The 17,665-nt window shown below is 33.0% G+C and overlaps 1 protein-coding gene and 1 pseudogene across 1 annotated transcript in view; both read left to right on the forward strand.

The window, feature by feature from the left end:
* The window catches only part of NAALADL2 (N-acetylated alpha-linked acidic dipeptidase like 2), a gene marked incomplete at its 3' end in the record, with an annotated part of 657,209 nt that overhangs the window by 267,480 nt on the left and 372,064 nt on the right, over window positions 1–17,665 (forward strand). The window lies entirely within an intron of this gene.
* Window positions 2,975–3,093, forward strand: LOC111733057 (annotated as a pseudogene).

Raw genomic sequence — 17,665 nt, forward strand, 5'->3', positions numbered from 1 at the left:
GGCCTTTGTTTTTCTACTTCAATTCAATACTTTAATTATCTTTTTCTGATTTTCAGTCAATGATGTAGTTTGTTCAATCAGTACTAGTGGATCTATTGTTATAGGAGTTATCATATTAATGTTCAGATATCATGCTGGGAAGAGACATGTATAGGTACAAAATTAGATGCAGCAGTGAATCATAAAATATCTTATTTGTATCACAGTTCAAATTTTATCTATGCTTGCCATCTTTTTGTATTCAGGCAGTTATTTATATACTAGCAAATATACATTATGATATGCTATTCATCTGGAAATTGTTTTTAAAAGACAACATTCTTTTTTAATGTTGTAAAAAATAATTTTTATAAGCCCATTTTCATCATGGATTGATTTATTTGAATCTATGCATTTCATACTGAAGAATTTTTATGTTTTCATGAGTAAAGTAATTGTAAATAGATTTTCTGTGTCCATAAAGTTTCTGTAGCTCTTTGTTCCCTGCTGCCTTGGAAAATACCTTAAAACAACAACAACAACAACAACAACAACAACAAAAAACCTTAAATTTCTCTGCATTTTAATAATCATTTCTTATCAGTTACATGCATAGTAATCAGTTATTATGTTATAAGAGCAACATGTGGGTTTAATAAATAGAACAGAAATACTTTGCATAAGCTTGACTAATAGTTCTTTGAATCTTGGCACACTCTTACAAAATGACATATTTTAGTCCCTAGCCCTCTGAGAGATTTGCACTTAAAACAGGTATTGTTTGAGAAATATTAGAACACAATTCACAGTCAAAACAAAAGAATGCAATTCTCCACCCCCAAAGATGGCCACATTCTAATCCCTGCAACTTTTGAATGTGTTTACATTACATGGCAAGGGGGACTTTGTAGACGCAATTGAGTTTTTGAGGTGAGGAGATTATTCTGGATTAGTTGGGTTCACTTAATATAACCACAAAGTTCTTATAAGAGAAAAAGGAAGGCAAAGAGAAAAAGAAATGTGATGATAGAAACAGGTCAGAGAGAGAGGAAGAATGAATTTGAAGATGCTACAATTCTGACTTTGAAAGTGCTGTAAGAGGCCATGATCTAAGCACTATATAGGCAACTTGTAGAAATTAAAAAAGTCAAGGGAATAGACTTTCCCATAGACCCTCCAGAAGAAACACCTTGTAGACACCTTGATTTCGTTTTTTGCCCTGTGAAAATCCATTTCGATCTCTGACCTCTACAACTGTGAGATGAGAAATTTGTACTGTTTTAAACTGTTTGTGGCCATTCGTTACTATAGCAATAGGAAATTAGGAAACTGATATAATCATTCATATATAGGAGGATGAACTATAGGAAAAAAAGATCAGCCAGAATTTAATTATGACATAGACAAAGTTCATTCTTGGGTATCTCCCTTCCTCTGTTGGATATTGTCTAATGAGAGATGAACTACATCTCTGAACTTTTTCTCAATGCCTCAACACAAGCATCTTGTCCAAATCACCTGTTCCCTTCTGCCCCAGCATCTCTTATCTTTTTTTCTTTAACACCTTACTGTTCCCCAGCCATCTCCATTATACTTCTCCCCCACCTCCATCTCCATAACTTTATATTTACTCTCTGTGCCTGCAACTTATAAAGTACTTATCTGATTTTTTTTTCATGAGATTGTGTCTGTTGCTATTAATCTCTTCATAGCTATTCTCTAACCTAATACTAAGATAGTTCAAATGTTCTCATGGAGATTATAAGTAAAACGTATATATGCAGAGGATTCTAATTCAAACCTACTTATAGAAAGTGTTTAAGATAAGCGGACCTTTCCGAACTACTTATATCACTCAGTTTACCACTAGTGTTAAACTATTAGAACTAATTTAAGAAAGAATTGGGAAGACTAGCAGTAGTTGGCTATTTGAAGTAACTGATTAAAACTTTTAAAAGAGCAATTGAAATGTAAAAAGTTATTGGCGCAAACCATAAAAAACAAAATATACAAGGGACATCTGTTATATAATGTACTCTGAACTTTTATTTCAGAAAACAATAAAAACAATAATAGGACCTAGTATATCCTAAGTACTATTCTAAATAATTTACATATGTGCACTTAATTAATGCTTGCAACAGCTCTGCCCCAACTCAGTACAAAAGGAAACCGAAGGAGGAAAAAAGTGAGGTGATTTTCACAAGGTTAAACAATGGGCAAGTGGCAGAATTGGCAAAGTGTATGTGTTTCTTGCACCATGTGCATTCATGCATGTACTATATATATTCACAAAATAATCTATAGTGAATAACATTATTTACTAGTACTCTGAGGTATCCTTTGACAGATTGCTAATATAATTATAAATAATATCAAACATATCTCTTACACTGGTTGCAGTATAATTTAGAGCATGAACATGAGATCCAGGCTGTCTGTATTCAGTTCCAAGCTTTCATTGCTCAATTTTAAAGCATATCATTTAACTGTATGTGCTTCAGTAGCTTGGGATAATAAAATGAGTTTCACAGTTGTTAGGAAGATTCGAAGAGTTATTAATCTATGTAAAGTATTTTGGAACAAGTTAAGTACTGTGTCAGTGTTAGCTATTATTATTTTAATTGAAGTAAAATAATCTAATATACATATATAGTTTAATAATATTTATATTTCTAAAAAATCATTTATTTATTTAATTTGTCCCAAATATACATTTGGTTCCCATTATCATCAGTCAATGTCAAATAAAATAATCTTAGATAACCTAACCTGCACAATTATGTAATCATGTGCAACAAAATTGAGATTATTTCAAGGTAGAAATGATGAAATCAGGTTATTGTAGAGTGGAGTTTTCCTTCCCTCTGAAGGTAGTCAAGAGACTCATACAAGAAATGAACATGTTGGATGTGGTTCCATAGTGTAGCAGTTAGCCATCTGCTTTACATGCAGAAGGTCCTGGATTAGTGCCCCAGTGGAACCACGGGCCATGGTCTATGGCCATACCACCCTGAACAAGCTCAATCCATTCTGATCTCGGAAGCTAAGCAGGGTCAGGCCTGGTTAATACTTGGATGGGAGATCACCTAGGAAGACCAGGTGCTGTAGGCATAAATAATAATAAAAATTTAAAAAAAAAAAAGAAATGAACATGTTAATGATAGAATAAACAATGCTTTAAATCAGTGATTCTTAAACTTTAAAGCATATCAGAATGGTCTAGAGGGCTTGTTAAAACACAGAATGCTGGTCTGCATCCACATAGCATCTTAGTCAGTAGGTCTGGGAAGGGGCCTGATAATCTGCATTTATAAAAGTGCCAGGCAATGATGCTGTCGGCCCAAGGGTTATACTTTGAGAAATATTGCTTTAAATCTTTAAACCATATCAGAATCAATTCTGTGAAAAACATAATTAAAAAAAATGTTTTTTTCTGGCTTTCATTTTAAATAACCCTAGATTAGACTAATACTGCATTAGGATAGAAGATTTTGACATCCTAACACCTATCAGAATATCAAGATTATAGATTTAAAAGATTTTCTATTGCAAGAAATTAAGGAATGCTTTTAAATGTCACTTGATTAAGTGATTTATCAAAAACAAAAAGGGTTATGAATTTTTATTAGGTATTCTTCATCAGTAGCCACTAAGCTATTTCTTTGTCTAGAAATATCTACCTTCTTTGATCTGGTAGCTAAACTCACTTAAAAATTATTTTTAATAATTTACTTTTTTTCTGGAATGCCTTCTCTGATGCACAAGAAGTTGGTCTCCTTTTCTAACTTGTAACACATAAAATGTACTTCGATTGATGCACTGACCAACTTGTTTAATTTGTTAATTTGTACATTAATTCCCCTTTATAAAATGTGAGCTCTTATTTGTCTTTATAATTCTAGCAACGAAGTCAGTGCCCAGAATATGACAGGCACTAAAAACATGTTAGATGAATGACTATATGAGTAAATAAATGATACCTAGTGAGTTGTGATAATTTTTGACACCTGTTAAAGAAGATAAATAATATATATCTTTATTGAGATTATATATATAAATAAATTATATAGATAAAATTAAATAGATTATGTATATACAATAGATTATGTATATAAAAATAGAAATTATAAATATGTACATAAAGATTATATAGAGAGATTATATGTAAACATACATATGGGGGGTGGGGAGAGGGACGAGTACATAGATATGATGGCTATTGGAATGCTCTTTATCAAGACCAAGACCACTATTCAACATTATATACTCAAGAAACATCATCTAATATTAATAGGATTCTTATGATGAAACCAGTAGCCCAAAACAGTTCATGGGTCCTTCTTAGAAATTCAAAATATCTACATATTTCTGTCTTTTGTAACACAAATATCTGTGTAGTGGTCCTGGTTTCCTGGAAAAGTTTAGGTACTTATAAAACTTTATAACAATTTGTATGTTCTGTAGATGTGAGCTACTTTTAAAGAGACCTAAGTCTTACCTACCTTCACTGTTGCAAGGATTTTGAGTGAATTGTTAGCATTTTAATGTATTGCAATTACATTTATTTTTATTTTTAATTTTTTTTAAAGTTTACTGGGATAACATTGGTTAATACAATTATATAATTTGCAGATGTACATTATAATTTTGATATCTATATATTCTATTGTGTGATTGCCACCAAGTCCAATTTCCTTCAGCTACCATATATTTGGTCCCCTTTACCCACTTCACCCTCCCCCAACCCCCTTACATTTGACCCCCTTTACCCTGTCTACCTCTCCCCTCCTTCCTCACCTCCTACCCTCTGGTAATCACTAGTCCATTCTCCATGTCCCTGAGCCTCTGTTTGTCCTGTTCATTTGTTGCTTTTAGGTTTATATCCCACATATAAGTGATATCATGTGATTTTCAACTTTTTCAGTCTGGCTTATTTCACTTAGCATGATTATCTTGAGGTCCATCTAGGTTGTTGCAAATGGCAGTATTTCATCTCTTCTTATGGCTGAGTCCATTCTATATATGTACCACAGCTCCTTTATCCAATCATCTATCCTAGGACATGTTGGTTGCTTCCATGTCCCGGCCACTGTGAATAGTGCTGCTATGATCATTGGTGTGCAAATATCTTTTTGGATATGGGTTTTCAAGTCTTTGGGGTAAATACCCAGTAGAGGGATTACTGGATCATATGGTAGATCCATTCTTAGTTTTTTGAAGAACCTCCATACTGTTTTCCATAGTGGAAAACAGCAGTGTATGAGGGTTCCTTTTTCTCTGCATCCTCTCCAACATTTGTTATTACTTGTTCTAGCATTTATATTTTTATTTTTGTTTATCATGGCTTATTCAGTTGCATTTAGGCTACTTTATCAGCTACTTTAGCTTAATTTAGTTTGAGCCTTAGAAACTATGTCTGACAATCAGTATGTTGACACGTATTGGGTATACACATATTTTTGTTTGCGTTCAAACACATTTACTAACCAAGTAACTCAGATTTTAGGCACATTTTAATTTCTACAATTGTGTTGATTATTCTGATCAGCTTTTTGAGGCTCATTTAGTAGGCCATAAGATGTTTGTTAGTAGGTGCTGATGAGGAAACTAGGAAAAGGTAGTTGTAACCAAGAAAATGAAAATATTTAGCCTGCACTTAACATGCACTGAAAATATTAGAATCCTGTTAACTCTTGAACAATATGGGGGTTAGGGGTACAACAACACCCCCTTGCCAGTCAAAATCCATATAACTTTTGATTTCCCCAAACTTAAGTTGTCCCCTTGTCCCTCAATATCCACAAGGAATAACCTTACAAATAACAAAATCTATAGATGTTCAAGTCCTTTATATAAAATGGCATAGAACGTGCACATAATCTGTGTCTATATCCAGGCATTCTCAAATGCACACCAAAAATTGTATATTCTGTTTGAGGTTGGTTGAATCCCAGATGCAAACCAGGGGATACAGAGTACTGCCTACTTATTTTTTTAAAAATCTATCTGGAAGTGGACCAGCACAGTTCAAAACCAAGTTCAAGGGTCAGCTTTACATTGATTTAGATAACTGAATTTTGCTGAATTATAATTATGCTCTGAGTATGTGTCTCTGTAAGGTTGGGCTCTATTACAAAGTGCCACAGACCAGGTGGCTTAAACATCTAACATTTATTCTCAAAGTTCTGAGGGTTGAGGAGTCTAAGATGGAGATGATAGCCGATTCGGTTATCAGTGAGGGTTCTCTTCCTGGCTTGCAAACAGCTGCCTTCTTGCTGTGTCCTCACATGGCAAAGAGAGGAAGCTTCAGTGTCTTCCTCTTCTTATAAAGGCAATGATTCCATTTTGGGGGCTTCACACTTGTGACCTCATCTAAAAGTAATTACTTCCTGAGGCATCATGTTTGAGGGTTAGAGCTTCAGTCCATAGCAGTATGTATTGAGAACTGATTATTTAGATAAAGAGTGAAAAGAACATCAAATGTTCTTCTCTTGACATATGAAAACGTTTAAGATAATTATACATCGATACGTTGTAAGAGAGTTATCCTTATTATAGGTATACTTCTAATACCACTTTTCATTCTATGTATTATTTGGAAATCCATTGTTATTAGAGAAGCCCAATAAAAATGGACATATAAGTTGTAAGAGAATTTTTAGAGCTTAATTATTGCTAATAAGATGATAAAATCCAGCCCACAAGTGACCCCTCTGCAAAATTTCTTAGTTCAGCTCCAGTGCAGCATATCTGTTGGTAAATGCTTGTTAATAAGTAGGAAGGATAGAGAAAAATTAAATATGCATCATTAATCCATGGAATGAGAAAGAGGATTTATGTCATTTTTTCCAATCACTAGTTATCATCATGAATATTATTTTAATTATGATTTAAAATATAATTGTCAATATTATTATTTCTAAAGTGTATTTATTATGTGGCAGACACTTTTATAAATGCTTTAATTCTTGCAATAGATTTATTAGGTAGATATTTTTATTATTCTAATTTTAAAGATGAGGAATATGAGGTATAAAAAAGGTTAAATAATTTGCCCAAAGTTATATAGATAGTAAAAGATTGAGCCGAATAGGAGCCCGGTCCATGGATCTCTAAAGCTCTTGGAATCGCTGTGCTATATAGCTACCTACGAGTCCCACAGCATTTGGAAGCACCCATGTTCTTTAAGACTTTTGTCTATTTACATTTTGTTGGGATAGGGGAGAAGTATCCAACTGGACCAAAAGATTTTTCCCTGATGGCTAGATTCTTTGATTTTAGGTTTCCCACATGGTATAGTACAAAAAGAAAAACAAAACAAAACAAAAAAGCTTACATGTTAGAAAACAGCTAATTTCACATATCTTGAATTTTCTGTTTTCCAGGCTAAAAGATCTTGAACTTTAATAGAGTTCTATTACTTTTTACTTTAATAGAGTATGAGACCCAACATATGTCAAATGGTTATATTTTATCCATTGTATTGAAAAAAGCTAACTTTGAGAGTGCTGCTTTAGTCACCAAGTGGTCATCTTTTCCAACCCGAAAAATGGGAATATATGTTTTCCATCTTTTTCTCAAGTTCTTCAGGATTTTGCCTTTATACTGTTACTATTATACCTCTGATTGTCCAATTTTCTACGAACTTCTCAGAAGGCAGTGTCTCCTGTACCATGTTCGGTGCTGTCTCTATGTGTTCTTAGAAAAATCCTTTGATTCTCTTTGCCTGTAATTGACTGTATGCCCTATTTAAAAAAAAAAAAAAAATGGCTGTAGAACTGATGGCAGAATAGAGTTTGCATGAGAATGACTTTTAACTCTGTTAGATGAATCCGTTTGAGTCTCAGAATTTTAACATTAAGCAAGGTTCAATGTACTGCTTGAGCAGTTGAATTATCTAAGTAAACGTGAGAGAAGGATGTTATAAATAAGTTAAATTCAAATGTAATGACCCAAACTTATTTTAATTTATCCCTTACTCTCTGCTATAGCTTTTAGCAGTGCCGTGATTATTTAGTATAATTGACTAAGTTTACGTTATTTTATTTCATAATTCCCTTCTCTTCTGAGGAGTACTGAAATTTTACTACCAAAATATAAAGCAACAACAGGCAGTTGGAGAAAGCCCATGTGTGCCTACAACAGTCCCTAAATAAGTAAAGTTAATTAAAGCTACTTGCTCTTCACAGTGTTTAATAGACTGTTTTAGTAAATGCTTTGAGTTTTAACCTGCAGCATACTGCTAGGGTGTAGTAGAAAAAACCCTTGCTTTGGAGCTTGACTAATTTAGTAAAATGCTCACTGTCATTTACTAGCTCTGTTGTCTGGGGCAAGTAACTGAACTTCTAATTCAACTTCTGATTTTTTTTTTTTTTCTTTTACAAAACAAGGATAATAACACCTACATCTCCAGCCCTATCTAAGTACTGGATAAGATAATGCAGATTAGGTTCCTACTACTGTGCTTAGCAAATGTTTGCTTTATGGTAAATAATAGCTTTTATTGTCATTTTAACTAGTGTATGGCAGCTTATATTATTTTGGTTCTTGTTTAGAACTCTTGTTCTTTTTGCCTCTGAGCATTTTTGGATGAGTGGTAAGAAAGTTCTTCTGTGTTTCTTGATACTGGGGAGTAATGTTAAACTTTTAAAGCATAGGATTATTATTAATCATGTATCATGCTGGGAAGAGGCTCTGAAGCAAAGAATGAGAATCTATAAAACAATTGAAATACGTAAAGACCTACTAAATGGAGTGAATAATAAAAAAAAACTACATGCAGAAGGATGCATGCAGCATGATGTATTTATATAATATCTTAATATATCAAGGCAGTATTACATAGATATAAATTATAAATATGTTCACCTATGTGTAAAAGCATAAATTTGTGCATGTGAATAATTAATATCAAACTCAGGATAGTAGTTTTCTTTGAGGAGGCAGGAGTGTGATCATGGAACTGGAAATGGCTTATTTCTTAAGCTAGTATTATATAGTTCTTTTAAGCCTTTGTATATCTAAAATATTTAATAAAATAATGTAGTACAATATATCAGTTATAAATTACGGTAAAAAATAAGCCCTTGTAATTTGCTAATTGTTCTTTTCTTTATTTTACTGTCATTTTCTTAAAACATATACCTTAAAAATGTATCATTTTTATTTTGAAAATTTAAAAATACTATTTTGTACTTATTAGGTGAGATTTCAGTATCAAATTTTAAAAGTCATCCAATTTTCACTTCTAGTAACTTATCTCTGTATTTCTTTCAACCTAATAATTAAAAAGCTGGAGGTGTCAGCCTGGGATATTGAATGGCATAACTTAGTAAGGCATGAGTTTAAACATTTGACCATTTGAGTGATGTCTGACATATTGTAGATGTTGAAGAGATGAACTTAAAGAACTAAAATGATGAAAATTACTTTACTTTTAGTGTCAGTCTTAATTATACAGTAATCTTGCATGTGACTGTTTTATATTCTGAGGAAATTTTCTTCCTGGTGTGGCATTCCAGCTGCAACTTTGACCTTCTATTGTCACAGCACTCCTAGGCACCAGTCAAGAACTAACTGCAAGACCTTTATCAGATGCCCCTACCTTTTCTTACTACTTTTCTTTTGACTTAAAAATAATTATTGTTTGGCTCACTTAAAAATAAAAACATCTAAGTATCCCCTTTGTTTAAATCTTTTTAAAAATAACCACATTGAAGATTATAACACATTGAAGTCACATTATTTTTAAAAGTTACCTTATATAGACAAAGAAATTAACAACTAATGTGTTAAACTGTTCCTTTACTAAACGTAACTTGTTTTTCCTTTATTCCCTCTTAGCTTTAGCACCAAATACAGACAGCTTCTGGCAAGATGTGCTTAACCTTTTGGTTACCTCGAGGTCAAATTCCTTGAAATGCTTATCCCTGAAGAGTTGGTAGTCTTTCCCATCTCTCTACCAGCACAAAAGGTTTTTGTATGTCATAGATCCTGTTTAAACTAATTAAAAGGCTCTAATTTGCCTCTAATTTGCCCCTACTAGCGATTACCTCATGTAATAGAAGCACAGTGAGAGAACATTTCCCCAAGAAAGGGGGGAAGCAAACATGATGCTTTGACAAAAAGATCATTTTAATAGTCCTTTAGGCTATTTATTTTTTGATATTTCATTTTATAATATATAGAATTTAAATTCGCACTGCTTGATAACATCTAAGAGTTGCTGCTTCTGGTGTGTCACCCTGGCTGCTGCAGTTGGTAAGGCTTTGATGGCTAGATTACCATTCATCTAAGAGATGACTTTCTACATTTCACTAACAACTATTCATCATTCAGGCATGCATGTATTTGGTCATTCATTTCATAAACATCTTTAAACATCTGCTGTATATCTTGTAATTGTTGCCCTGTAGAAACTAGCAGGGATGGAAACAAACATGGATATAAACAGTTTTTTAACAACAGTAAGTGCTATTACAGAAGCACTGATACAATTGTGTGAAGACTCAAAGTTGATTACTCCCTATCGCTGTTTATGATGAATCCAACATTTACATTTTTTACATAGCTTTTCATTTTATAATGCGTTTTTACTTTTCTTTTACTCCTCAAATATTGTAAGCTTTAGGTTTGAATCTTTGTTTCCTTCGATCTTTTTAAAAATGTTCCTATGAGTCTTTGATCAGGACCGGAACGCTGTAGATTATAGAATAAATTATACCAAATTATTATTTTACTATGTATGTTTATATCACCTCAATTATATAAAGACTAAAATTTTTACTAATTTATTTATTTATCTTTTTAGTGTATCAGGCAACTATGAGTTATTAATCCTGGTATGATTATCCTATGAGAATATATGAGAATGATTTGATCAGTTGGATATGCATCCAATGAATAAGCATTGATTGCCATGCACATTATGTGCCAAGTATCATTCTGGGCCCTGAGTGGAGCGGAGGGGACTGTAGAGATGAGTAAACACAGTCCTTGTCCTCCAGGAGGAGATAAATACATAAACACAATGTTAGTGGGAAGTCTAAGTGCTTTAATTGCACATAGACACTTTCAGGGCTAATTCATTCCTTCTCCATTTGTCTTTTAAATATTTTTCTTAGCTAATTTTTATTTTCCCTGTGTTCTGAGTGTATCCATACGCTCTTACCCAACATGGGTTAATGTATCAAACTGAACTGCTGATTCTAGGTCAGCAAAAATTAATGCTCCACATATCAAAAGCTCTCATTATTCTGCAATACATGTGTTGACTCTGTTATGAACTCTCTTTCTGTTAGTAATTTTGGACTCTGGTAGACAATTTTGACCTGTAATACCTGACTGCAATAATGCAAATGATGCTGCTGGACCTACCACAAAGAAACAAAGGAAATATATTAGGCATGATATTAAAATGCAGATTTTACAGCAGTTCCAGTCACATTCAAATAGTTGAGGCAAGATAGAGTGAATATAATCAGTAATTGGGAGTGGTGGAAGTCTTTTGGCTTTCTGGAGGTTATCATAATTTCAGTGCAGCTCAGAGTTTGATCAATAATTATGTGAATGGTGACCTAGGACATGCAAGTCATGGAAATGCTTAGATTTGGTGAATTTTAAACAAACAGAGGATGAGTTGTCAAAGATAATGTCACAGGTTCATCTCCATGGGACACAGAATAATAACATGAGAAATCATGCTTTGAATAAAATGATATATGTGTGTATGGATGAAGTGCTCTAAAGGTACTGAAAGAAGAGTCCCAAGTGGGGAAAGTAAGAAAAGCCTTCACTACAGAGTAAAGTTTTGGATGCGTCACCAGTACATAGCTATTGTCTATGTGTTTTGATTTTACTTTAGAGCAAGCATGATTTTGAGGAGATGCTGTATAAAGTTAAACGTTTTAAGTAACAAGTATTCTCATTGATTTGTTGAAGTAGATGAAAAATATAAGGCTATTTCAATCTCTACTTTTAGAATCTGCTTGAAGTAAGATAGTTCTTATCCATTTTTAGTAAAATGTGGGCACTCCGATAGAAAGCTTCTTCCTTAACAGTGTAATTGAGGTGCTGTGTAATCAGTGGTCTACCAAACAAACACATTTGTTTCCACCAAAATGAGATCATTTAAAAATCTATTTTAAAAATAAAGACTAAAAGTGGCAATTAGTTCTCTAATCAATTAATTCATTTGATAATAAATCTTACTTAGCTTCTTCATGTTTTAATGTCTTATATTATCCCTTAAAATAGGCAAAACACATATTGCTAATACATTAGGCTTTACTATATTTATTTTGTTATATTAACAGAAGGTTGATTTTTACCTTGTTATATTAACAGAAGGTTGATTTTTACCTCTGTTATATTAACAGAAGGTTGATTTTTAAGTTTTGAATAACTTAAGTCTGCTTATATATTTTGTCATCATGTCCTAGATTAGCAGCTAAAATTTGGTTCATAATAAGTGTATAACGTTCACTAATTTGCTTCCTGAGTTACAAATGAATTACCCATCAAAGAAGAAGATAAATAATTATCTGTTCCAAGTTAAAATAATCATCACATTTATTTTAATTATGACAAAGTCACTACTTTTTTTTTTTTACCTGAATTATGGCTAAGATTGATATTAGTCAGCCATTTTTAGCATAATTTCTGTTGGCTCCTATCTGATGTATGGTCCCCAACTTTTATTTTTTTTTTTTACTAAAACAATGCTCTTATCAACATATCAATAACATTTACCATTCTCTAAGGCAATTAGGAATTGTTCCTGTTGATATCAATCAGTTTAAGATTTTACTTATAAACAAAATAGATTTAAAAATGTATACATTTTAAAGCTGGAAGAGACCTTGAAGATTACCTCATTTATATCTTTTACTTTTCAGGTAAAATATGGTTCAAAAAGACCAAGAGACATTTTTAAAGTCATGTATATATCACTGAATTTGAAATAACAAGAAAATACTACCTACTTAGAATTTTTTTTGGAAGTCACCTGACTTTTGTGAACTTTATATTTTCCGTCTACAAAATGTCAGGGATGCATGTTTATGCGCATGTAGTAGAACAACAGTGGATTAAATGTCAGAAGCCCTAGGTAGATTCAGGCTCTATCAGTTATGAATATGTCCCTTGTCAAATATTTATTTATTCTCTCTGAGCCTTGGTTTCCTTGTTGTAAAATGAGGGACATGTAAGCTCACAGAACTGTTTTAAGTACAGATGTAATGATAGATGTGGAAGTATTTACTTTAGAGGTTCCCTCTCCCCCTACCCCAAACACACAATGAAAATAGAGCTATTCCTCTATATGGGTTTTTATGCTTGTGTAATGGTCAGACGAAGTGGAAAAGCATTAGCCCTACCTTCAGGGTAAAAAGGGTCTCTGTGAATATTTTACATAGACATGGGCTCATTTTATGTTGTTTGAGTCTCCTTCCTCTGACATACGGAGTAGATAAGAAACAATCTTGCTGTTATCTCTCTCCTCTCTTCTCTTTCAGTATCTAGCTCTCCTCTGTCTTCATCTCCTTCCACACCACACCACCTATTTCAAGTAGGAAGGCAACATTTCCAAAAAGTATTTTTCATAAAAGTATTTCATGAAAAAAAAACAAAACAAAAAAACCCAAAAACTTCCTTTGGCCCCAGCTTGGTTTGGGAAGAGTTCTGAATTCTTCTGCTATTTTGTCAGTGTGCTGCTTTGAATTGAAAATTTGATCTGCCATTTCTTGGTCCTGGGTTTTTTAGATATCAAGTCACAGGGACGTTGAACAAAATTTGCATAGAATAGAAAATATTAAAAAACATTAAATAAAAATGTTGAGTACCATTTTATATGAACCAAATGTGGTAAACATGATACCATTAGGAATTTTTAAAAGACAAAAATGCTTAATTTGTGTATAAAATGCTAATAGCTCTTTCTTGGTTCATATATATTATATGTATATCTTCATGCACAATATATCCTATACACGCATGCCTCTTTGTGTAGATAAACTGAAGTGCAGAGGAAGGTCATTGTAAAGAACTTTGTTAAAATATTGAGCAAAAACGTTATTATATCATTTTAGAAGCAGATGTTATTTTTTAAAATGATATTTTAAAACTAAGACTTTTAATTAAGTGATTCTTACATTGAAACTAAAGTTAACAGGTTGAATGAAATTTTGCTTATGGCATCTGTTGCCATTTTTAGTAGGTGATTAGTCATTTTCTTTTTCCTGCAAGTATCTGACAGAAACTCAAACAGAAATGAATCATAGTTTCAAGCTGTTGCTCACCTCATCCCCACCAAAAAGGAGCTCCTGAAAATCATCCCAACAAATCCAAGAACTAAATTCCAAAAATGCCTTAAGGGGCTTGACAGAAGTATTTAGCAATTTGAAACTTACAGCAATCTGTCATATCAACTTTTAATGAAAGGTAGGCTATAGGAACTTAGAAATGATGTATGGCAAGAAAAAAATCCAAGTGTTAAGTATCCTTTTGAATACTTTAAAACACATTTGTCCACATAAATGTTGAGTTTAATTGGGTTAACTTTTATAAAGTTGGGCTCATTAATCAGAAGTCACTATGCAGATTAGATGAGATTTTTTAAAAAGCCAGTGTTAATAACTATGATTCAATCACTGTGTAGTAACAATATTATTATTGCATATGCATTAAAAAATCTTGTTTAGTTTGATATTTTTTATTTAAGGGACCACATCCTTTAAGCTCTTAAATAGTCATAATATTAAGAGCACAAAATTCACTTAATAATGAAGTTTTTCCCTTAACCATGTTAATATGGGCAATAGGTTTAAATTTTACAAAGCTACTATAGTACAAGAGTAAAGTTATGCTGGAGTCACCATTTAAACAATATAGTATTATTTCTTTAAGGCTTGAGGTAAGTAAAAGTTTGGATTTTAATTTATTCCCTCCCTCTCTCCCTCTATTTCTGTCTCCATCTCTCCAAGGCTATGTAATTCCCCAGCATAAATGATCATGCACTATTCTTTAAAAGTTCACCTTTACTATAAAGTCACAATATGCATGTAAACAGGTTAATGCTGCATGAGAAACTGATTTATGCCAGTAATGGTAGTTTATTTGGATAATAACTGCAGGAGAAAGAGAGTTAGATAGTATCTTCCCTTGACTCATTTATTTATTCATTAAAAATATATTTTGGGGAATTTACTGTATGCCGGGCACTATTCTAAACGGGATAGTGAATAAAATGATTTCTTAGCACTTATATTCCAGTAGGAGAAGACAGGCGATGAACAAATAAATGAGTAAATATATCATGTCAGATGGTTCAAAGTTATGAAAAAAATGATAAGTAATAAAAAAAATCAAGCAGTCATTTGGGAGTGGCTGAAGTGTTAAGGACAGGGTGTGGAATAATTTTTCCTGTAAGACAACACGTGAAGGTATTTCTGATAGAGAATCTTTGAACATAGACTAAATAATAACTAAGGAATACTTTAAGCAGCACCCCAAGATGGGAGCGTACTTGTGTTTAAAGAAAGGAGAGAGGGTATGAGTGACTTGTTGCATGAGTATAAAGGTGATGAAGTCAAAGGAGGAAAAAGAAGAAAGACAGAAAATGTTGGCATTGTTAAAGACTTGGGCTTTAACTTGGAATGAAAAGGAAACTATTAGGTAAATTTGGGACAGAGGAAATATGTGATAGATTTTAAGAGAGTCACTCTGGCTTCTTGCTAGAAAAGACACCAGCTGGGCAAGAAGAATAACAGTAGAGAGACAAATTGTAGAAATCCAGGTCCGAGATGGTGATCTTTTATATCATAGTACTAATTTTGGAGGTGGAGGTTCACATCCTGAATTAATTTTAAAATTAGAGCAAACAGAGTTTGCCCATGGATTATAAATTGGGAATGAAAGAAAAGATATTAGTTGATGATGACCCAAAGGTTTTAGTCTGAGCCACTGGAAAGTTGGAATGGCGACAAAGCTGAAGTGGAAAGACTGCAAAAAAAAGCATGTTTACAGAAGAGATGCTTGTTCAGAAGTTCTGACCATACCAATTTTCAGGTTATGATTATAAAGCCAATTAGAAATGTTGAATATTAAGTTAAATATTAAGTTAAATGCATCTGGAGTTGAGGAGAGAAGTCTGGATTAGAGAGATAAATTTAGGAATGATCAGCATATGCATGGTCCATGATCTAGCCATAAGCCTAGATAATATCACCAGAGAGTGGGGGTACCCCAACATTCAAAGATTAAGGAGATAATAGGAACTTGCAAATGAGATGGAAACTGCTAAGGTGGACTATTTTTTTCATTTAATTCTGTTTGTTTTAAGAAGACCTTTCTTGGAGAAAGTTTTGTTTGGTTTACATTTTAAAGATGGAAGTGTTTGTGATTCAAGAGTTTACTTTAGTGCATAAAGAACTTGTACTAAACTCGATGATTCTTTTGCTGAAATTCTTCAATGAGACTTTCATTTTGGGGGAGCTGGGATTAAAAAAGGAAACATGGTTTATCATTTTTAAAATTTACATCCTAAAATCCAGTATTTACATACTGGAGACAAAAAATAGATAATGCAGTCTCCCTCCTCACAAGACGCCTGCACTCTATTTGGGAGAAAGAATTCACGAATACAAGACAGTGTGATATAAACTGGTTATGAGTCAGTGAAGGATTGATACTCTGTTGGCAAGACAAACAACTATATAAAGTCATCCATATGCTCCTTATCTGGAATTTAGAATAATAATGCCAACTTATAGAGCCATATTATGATTAAATAAGATAACAATGAGAGCATTTCATACAGTGATGAATATATTGAATGAAGAATGGGCTCCAAAGATACTTCTTTTCAAAAGTATTTTTAAGAGAAGCGTTTGGGCCTTTACTTACATTTTCTTAAAGGTAAGCCAGTTAGGTGTGTGTTTAAGTTGCCCTTATGCTATGTTTAGCCCCCTCTCTGTTACTCTCTGATATGAGCTCTCAAATATATCAGCTGGGAAACTCCTCACGGTCCCCAGATCATTACCCTAATACTGTCCCAGGAGCTTCCTCTCTTTACTGAACAAATCCACCTCTATCCTAAAGATAGACCGTGGCTTCTTAGGTGTCTACTGTGTGTGATGGCACTTGTTTAAAGATAATGAACCATCCTCCTAGTCCTGGAGTAAGCATTCCTCCACATTGTGCAATGTTGGTCATGGTACGCTCCGTTTCTTTATCTGCAGAATGAGAATAGAAACAAATTATCTCATATGGTGGTTGTGAGGATTCATCGAAACTAAAGCACAGTACCCAGAGAGTAGTCAACACTCAAATAACTCTTGCCTTGATGTTACAATGATAGAGCAGAGTTTCATCACGGACAAGCATGGTGAAAGAGAATAAAATTAAACAAAAAGACTTCACAGCTCTCTAGACTGAATCTTTTTGTTGAACTGACAGGAAAATTACCTGTAACCTAGAGTATTTCCCACATTTGTTTGTCTGTTTGCTTGTTTGTTTGTTTGTTTTTATGTTTTAAGGGCCGATACTTTTTTCCCTCTGAACTCTAGGGATTTTCATAATAGCACCATCATTTTTTTTTTTTTAATGTAAAAAAAATGTAGTGAGCTTTAGAAATTAGGTAGTATTCAGATGTAAGCCTTAGGTACATTGATTCATGCGTCTCAAA

The sequence above is a fragment of the Pteropus vampyrus genome, unplaced genomic scaffold, assembly GCF_000151845.1.
Source record: "Pteropus vampyrus isolate Shadow unplaced genomic scaffold, Pvam_2.0 Scaffold12, whole genome shotgun sequence".
NCBI lineage: Eukaryota > Metazoa > Chordata > Mammalia > Chiroptera > Pteropodidae > Pteropus > Pteropus vampyrus.